Raw genomic sequence first — 8,722 nt, forward strand, 5'->3', positions numbered from 1 at the left:
AGAAAAACTCGTTCGAAAACGGTTGTTTACTAATTTCACGTCATTTCCAACAAGCAATACCGTTTTTCTTGGGCGATAACTGTAAGTCTCACATAACCTACAAATTTCAGAGACCATCGAACGCTCTTAAGTAAACCAATCCTGATGTTAGTGGCTAAGAATGATATGCTTATTAACCCATTGCCTGTTTCCGACCCACGGGTGGATCGTGAAAAAGTTTGGCCATAACTGTTTCCGACCCACCCGTGGGTCGTGTTCATTTTCACTCAAAATAAATATAATTTGTATATAAATTGATAGATATTTTTCTTTATATCAATACATATTATAAGGCATTATAAGGGTCATTAATGATATTTTTTACAATAATTAAATAATTATTTATAATTTAAATATATTATACTATTTGAAAAAGTATCAGATTCCGCTGTGCATTTTGGGACAATCATGTTGTACACGGAGAAAAAGGAATAGTTGACACATTCAGATACATGGATATCACAGTTATATTATATTGAAAAATACAGGATATCCATAGTTAAGGTTGCTGCATCCATATTCTATGGCTGGCTGTATATTGTTGGAGTAGCAAAAGATCTATGGTTGGGTGATCCATAGTAATGGAAATGGGAAACAAAAAAATTAGAATCACTCAATTAATTAAATTCTATGTCACTTGAGATATTTTATACACATTTTTGTTAATTAATACACACCACTTATTGAATAACCGCATATTTACGAAATAAATTATTAACCGATGGGGGAGACACGAACCCTAGACCTAACGCATACTAAACACTAACGCTATCCACTGCATTATACACGCAACTACAATATTTGAGCATATAATATTTCTTATATACTATACACATATTTCATGAAAATGAATTTACATAAACACAAATAGACAATAACGATTATAAATAATAAACAATTATAACACTATTTACACAATAAACTCACAACGCGATTATATATAGACGTGACAGGAAACCGACGCGACGGACAAATTGAGACGACCATTTTTAAATGGATACCATGATAATGAATTGAGCGCAACATGTATCGAAATTTTGAACTAACTATGGATCTCCCAACCAAAATATGGATGAGGCAGCCATATGTGAAAATCCATAGCATGAATTGTAAGCACAACCATGCCTATGGATGTCACATCCATATTTGATTCAACAATATAATATGGCTCCCTCATCCATTGAATATGGAATGTGCTTCCATTCTGAAAGTTGTCTCTTCCATTGAATTGGATAACACAACAATATTCTGCTCAACAATATTTTTATGGATATCTCTTCCAGATCTTTTCTTTCCGTGTATTTTCCTCAAACAGTTAAGGGATTAATTTAAGGTACTACTACACTTTAAAAGACTCTTAAACGGACAAATTTAAAAATTTTTTTCTTAGCTCTTTTATTATAAATATGTAAAAAAAACTTTTTTGACTATCTTAGTACCTATGTATTTGGAGAATAGAAATAATGGTTTGTTTTAAATTTTTATTTAATATCATAATCTGCACATAATATCAAATTCGAATCTCTGAAACGTTAATTGTCCAATGGCGTGTCCGCCTTTTTAAAAAGGAAGGTGTGTTGCATAGAAACCCACTACCATTAATGAAAAATCGACTAAAATAAAAAAATAGCAGATGTTTCAATAATTTTTGTTTAAATACACCATGTTTTTCACTATTTTTCTAATCTGCAAAAATGTTTTTTTTAATTTTTTGACTATTTTCTGGTGAATTCACACACAGAACATGCTAACAAACAAAACGACACCTGATTTATTAAACTCGGTTTAGTAGATTCAGAGATAAAGTGTTCGCCATTTGAGAAAATGTTATTTTGTGAAAAACGCGTTTAAACCTTATATATGAGGCATTTTACGTGAAATGTCCTAAGTTGAAATTTCAACTTCTTGAAAAAAATTGAAACTCAAGGAATTTGTTGTTCTATCAAGTAGAAATGTGCCCCAAAAAATATTTTTGATTTTTTCGAAAATTTGGAGGGGGTAGAGGGGGTTCAATTTGACCAATTTTGCTAACACCGGCTACTTTGTAAATTTTTTCTAAACATCCTTGTAATGCGAAAAATTTTTTATAATACGTTTCTAAAAGGTTTTTTCGTTCTCTTTCCAATGGTGAATTTTATTTTTTAATTTTTTAGAAATTTACTCAAATTTTTGACAATTAATATTGAATTTTCAATTTCCCAAAAATCAGTCCGTTTTATTTAAAAATAAATTATTGCAAACGAAAGCTGAGGTTTTTTCCTATCGGCATGTAAAGTTGCAGAATGCCCTTTTTTGTTTTTGAGTTATTAAATTTCAACACTGAGAAAACTGGAGTATTGGACTAAACATCTGGAGGGACAAATCGTTCATATTTGAGAGTTAGCTATTGGATAACAATCTATAAATGTTCAAATACACCATTGACAGACATTCGTGCCATTTCTCTTGGAGGGAAAATGAGTTTACAACAGAGGGACAAATTAACCATCTTGAGAAATCCCTTCCTTATCCGGCGCGAAATGAATAAATATGGCAACCTAACCCCTAAATTAAATACATATAAAATGTCAGAAAAATAATTTCGCGCGCATCAAATCGTACACATTTTCTGCGCAACTTTTAACCCTCAGATATAATGGGAGAGAATATACAAGTAGATTTCCATTATCAATTCAAAATTTATTTTAGAAGGACTATTCAACTCTCTTCATAAGCAAAGAAAACATACACTTTTTGAACCTCTGAATTTGACTCTCCAGTTTTCTCAGTGAAAGAATAAATTGCGTCGCGGGCGCCTTGTCTCACGCCGGTTGCCACGCGGCTTTCGTTTGCAATAATTTATTTTCAAATAAAACAGACCGATTTTTGGGGAATTGAAAATTCCCTGAGTTTTAATTTTTTTCAAGAAGTTGAAATTTTAACTTAGGACATTTCACGTAAAATGCCTCATATATGTATCGTAGGAGGCCATCCATAAATTATCTAAAAATTTTTTGCAAATTGAAACCACTCCACTTTTTTTATGTCAGTCATTGTTACATACATAAGCACCTCTGTTTCTGCTGGTCGTAACAAATGGGGTCCAGACCCCACTATCCCCTTAAAGTCGTACTTAATTTGTCAATGGCTCTTTATATTTATTGAATACTTTTTGAAAAATTTACTTTTATTATTTACAAGTGGTTATGAATACCTTAGGAGGTGTTTTTTAAAGCCTTAAGGAGTTAAAAAATACAATAAAAAAATTAATTTTTTAAAAATTCTAAAGTGTAGTAGTACCTTAAATTAGTGACTAATTTCTTAAAAATTAAATTTCTTTTTTAAATTAAATGAAAATTAACTAATAAATTTCTGGAGAAAATTTGCTCAGAATTTTTCTATAAAACTCTAATAAATCAAGAGCAAAAAAGTCTGTCGCTAGTTAATAGTTAATATATGATTTTTGACTAATTCAAAAAATCAGTCAGAGAAGCAGGCGCAATGCGCCTACATCATAGGGTTTCGTGGCCTAAAATGACAAAAAAAAATAAATAATAATTTATTTAGAAATTTTTTTTATTACCATAGTAACGGTTGTTATGGCAACCATTACTATATCAACGGTTGCCACGGCAACGGTTGTTATGTTGTCTTAAGACTTAAGACATAAGACTTAAAACTTAAGACTTAAGAACTTCTTATACCGAAGGACGGACACCGAAGTCTCGCTATAAGGGTTTTGGCTTTTGGCCACGAAACTCTAAAAAGGACACGTGTGTGTTTAGCTCGCACTGAAACTCAAGGTTTTAGTGCAAGCTAAACACGCATATGTCTGATTTTTTAATTCAAATTTTGTCACAATGGTAGAATTATAATTTTTAGTTATTTCAATTAAAAAACAATTTGTAGTTAAAATCATTTGGGCTCACAATATTTTTATTAAAAATTAATCTTGAATATTCAAGACCCTTCCCATGTGGAAGGGTTTCCGAAGAATTTCCAGAAATTTTCCGGAAATTTATTTTTTTTTTACGGAAATCATCCGGAAATCTTTCGGAAAATTTCCGGAAATTTATTTTTTTTTACGGAAATCTTCGGTAAATTTATTTTTTTTGTACGGAAATCTTCCGGAAATTTATTTTTTTTACGGAAAGCATCCGGAAAATTTCAGGAAATTTATTTTTTTTACGGAAATTTTCCGGAAATTTATTTTTTTTTTACGAAAATCTTCCGGAAAATTTCCGGAAATTTATTTTTTTTTGTACGGAAATCTTCCGGAAATTTATTTTTTTTACGGAAATCTTCCGGAAACACTGTGTGACAGTAAAATGGCACTTTAAATCGGACCTATCCTAACTTGTTCGTCTTGAAAAACTAAAAAAAGTAGTATGTTTGAAATTTTCCAAACACCCCCAAAATTTAATTTTTGGGGCAAAAAACCGTTTTTTGTGTATTCATGTAAAGAATTACTCGTAACTTCCGTAACTTTTAACCGATTTTTAAAATTGTTCTTTTAATTTAAAGGGGAAAAGCACACCTTTTTAACCTTGTATTGCTCTTTTACTTAAAATAAAAATTGACAAAACCGCAGTTGAAAACATTTGCGATTTATCGATTTTTATTACATTTTTTTTAGAATAGTATTCGAATTTACAGATTTTTTTTCATATTAATTTCGTTAAAGTATACTTAATTCTGCGTAAAATGAGTATTTTTTGAAAAAATTTTAATACCAATTGGGGGAGATACGTTAATTTTAAGATTTAAAAATTTTTTCCCCAAAGTTACAAATATTTCCATTTTGCTGTGAAATTTACATCAGGGCACTTTAAATTTTGTGTTCACTAAATTTAATTGTTTAACTAAAACGGCATGCATATCAAAGTTGTTTTTGATAGATTTAAATAAAGACAGTCCTGAACAATTTTATTAATTTTGATAATATAGAATAGATTTGAATCCTAAATAATGTTTGAAAAACATTGACAAACTTAAACAATATAAATTATAGAAAAGTTAAAATTTAACCAGACCCCCCCTCTAAATACGGACCTTTTCTTTATTTAAATCTATCAAAAACAAGTTTGACATGCATGCCATTTTAGTTAATCAATTAAATTTAGTGAACACAAAATTTGAAGTGCCCTGATGTAAATTCCACAGCAAAATTGAAATATTTGTAACTTTGGAGAAAAAATTTTTAAATCTTAAAATTCACGTATCTTCCTCAATTTGTATTAAAATTTTTTCAAAAAATACTCTTTTTACGCAGAATTAAATATACTTTTAAGAAATTATTATGAAAAAATCTGTAAATTCGAATACTATTCCAAAAACCTCGTTAAAGTTGAAAAAATGGAATAAAAATCGATAAATCGCGAATATTTTCAACTGCGGTATTGTCAATTTTTATTTTGAGTAAACGAGCAATACACGGTTAAAAGGTGTGCTTTTCCCCTTTAAAATAAAAGAACAATTTTGAAAATCGGTTGAAAATTACGGAAGTTACGAGTAATTCTTTACATGAATACGCAAAAAACGGTTTTTTGCCCCTAAAATTAAATTTTGGGGGTGTTTGGGAAATTTCTCACACATCATTGTTCATAATTTTACTAGACCTACAACGGGCGATTTACTTTTCGCCGCCAACTCGCTCCCGTATACCTGCTCGGCGTCGAAATCTCGCTCCCGGGCCCTTCCCCCACTCTACCTACTTTCTGGGCACCGTCAGTCAGACATACATGGTATGAACTACTTCTCCCCCCCACAAAGATGCAGTCAAATTTCATTGACGCCCTTCCCCTGTCATTTTATTCTCAGATTTCGAAGGAGAATTCTCGTAAAAATCGCAATTATCTTTATAAATAACAAAATTTTTCTCCAAAGTTCAATTATTTTAATAAATGTCAAAAAAATTCTTGTCCTAATTTCAATTATATTCAAAAATAACATTTTTTTAAGGACTGCCCACTTATACTAGGTCTCTATAAAAGTGCAGGCAACTTTTTTTATTTTGTCACACAGTGAAATCTTCCGGAAATTTATTTTTTTTTACGGAAATCATCCGGAAAATTTCCGGAAATTTATTTTTTTTACGGAAATCATCCGGAAATCATTTTGATTACTGCTGTTCTGTATATAATGATTTAACTGAAGAATTAAATCATAAACTTGAGAAACTACTAAATTCTTGTGTGAGATTTATATTCAATTTAAAAATTGAGGAACACATAACACCATATAGGTTAAGGCTGGGTTAACTTAGCGTGAGTGACAAGCGTCTTTGGTTTGTTGGTTGTCTCACGAATGTTATTTTAAAAACTAAAAAACCTTCCTATTTGTATGAAAAATTTACTTTTAGAGATGAAATTACTAACAGAGAATTGAGATGTGCTAATATGCTTAGAATTCCACTCTGTAGAACTAAACGGTATAAAAGAAATTTTATTGTAACTGCAATTAATCAGTGGAACTCTCTTCTTTTCTCTTTAACGAGTATCAGTTGTCTAAAAACATTCAAAATAGTATTGTATAAACATCTATTTTCTCAATCACTCTAGAGTGTCTTAGAATGTTGTATCTTACAACTGTACTTTTATTTTGTTGTATTATTGTGTTAACTATACAAATTTTCGAATTGTTATTTTTGTTTTGTTAAAGATTAATTTAAAGTATTCTTTTTGTTACATGATTTATGAATTGTACTTTTTCTCTTACTGTATTTTTAAAAAGACCACAACCGATCTTAAAAATTTGTTCTCAATTTAATACTAAAACTAGTCCTCAAAGAAATCCTCAATATGAGCCTAAAACTAGTCTTTAAATAATTCCTCAATTAGACCAAAACGCAAGTCTTCAAAAGAGTCCTCAATCTAATCATAAAACTAGACCTACAACAAGTTCTTAATCTAATCCTAAAACTAGTGCTGGAATAAGTTCTAAATATCATCCTAAAACTAGTCTTAAATCAAGTCCTCAATCTGATCCAAAAACTAGTTTTAGGATCATATCCAGGACATAATTCAGGACTTGCTTTAGGATCAGATTTAGGACTTGTTTGAGGATTAGTTTTAGGATCATATCTAGGACATAATGCATGATTTGTAGAGGTGTGCAAAAAGCTCGAATAGCATGGTCGAGCTCGAGCCGGGCTCGATACTCGAGCCAGGCTCGAGTTTTAGTTACTCAAAAATATTTGAGTGCTCGAAAAATTCAAGTGCTCAAAATTATTTTAGGTTTAATACTGCACGTGTCGGATGGAATTTGGTTCAAGTTCGGATTGATTCTGCTCAGCTCTGCTAGAAAAACGAAAAGCTTGAAATACTCGATCGAGCTTTTTGCACAACTCTAATGATTTGTTTTAGGATCACATTTAGGACTTGTTTGAGGACAAGTTTTAGGATGAAATTTAGGACTTGGTTGAGGACTAGTTTTAGGATCACACCGAGGACTTAAATAAGGACTTTTTTTAGGATCAGATTTAGTACTTGGTTGAAAACTAGTTTTAGGATCATATCAGGACTTAATTCAGGACTAGTTTTAGGATAAGATTTACGACTTGTTTGAGGACTAGTTTTAGGATCATATCTAGGACTAAATTAAGGACTTGTTTGAGGATAAGTTTTAGGATCAGATTTAGGACTTGTTTGAGGACAAGTTTTAGGATCAGATTTAGGACTTGTTTGAGGACAAGTTTTAGGATATCAGGACTTAATTCAGGACTAGTTTTAGGATCTGATTTAGTACTAAATTAAGGACTTGTTTTAGGATTAGAATGAGGACTTGTTTGAGGACAAGTTTTAGGATCAGATTTAGGACCTGTTGGAGGACTAGTTTTAGGATCATATCAGAACCTAATTCAGGACTAGTTTTAGGATCAGATTAAGGATTTGTGTGAGGAGAAGTTTTAGGACTTGTTTTAGGACTAATTTTAGGATCATATCTAAGACTTTTTTTCAGGACAAGTTCTTATCGGGCACATGGACGTCTTAAAGACGTCCCTTTTTGTCCGCGGACTATTCGTGGACAATGATGGTAATGTTTCTGAGTTATCAAAAAGGCAACTAAAAGACGTTCTATGTCTAGTCCAAAAGACGTAAAAAAACGTCTATGAGACATAAGAAAGCACAACTAAAGTACGTCTTAAAGACGTCTTTTGGACTTCTAAAAGACATAAAAGGGACGTCTAAAAGACGTCTTTTTTACTTTTCGCCAGATCTTAAATAGACATTTCTTTTATAACGTTTTCTAAGTTGAAACTCAGTAATATTGTATTAAATTTATTTTAAGTTTAATTATACTTTTTCGAAAATGTGGAGAAATAATGAAAAAATTCCTACGAAGCTGGGATCGAACTAGGATACCTTGAGCTTAAAACACTGCACCTTAAGCATCCCATCCGTTTAAGATAGATATGAACCTCTACAAAGTTAATGATCTTCCTTGTCAATGAAATGAATTTAACTTAGAAAAATTCCAAAGACTTTCACATTCATGAATTTTTAAGTACAGGACTTATTTTAGAAGAAGTTGTAGGATCATATCTAGAATTTATTTCAGGATCAGATCATTTCTTTTAGGATCAGATTGGAGAGTTGTTTGAGGACCATTTTAAGGATCATATCTAGGATTTAAATCAGGGATTGATTTAGAATCAGATTGCGGACTTGTTTTAGGACTAGTTTTTGGATCAGAGTGAGGATTT

Source organism: Leptopilina heterotoma, unplaced genomic scaffold, assembly GCF_015476425.1.
Source record: "Leptopilina heterotoma isolate Lh14 unplaced genomic scaffold, ASM1547642v1 Lhet_74, whole genome shotgun sequence".
Lineage (NCBI taxonomy): Eukaryota > Metazoa > Arthropoda > Insecta > Hymenoptera > Figitidae > Leptopilina > Leptopilina heterotoma.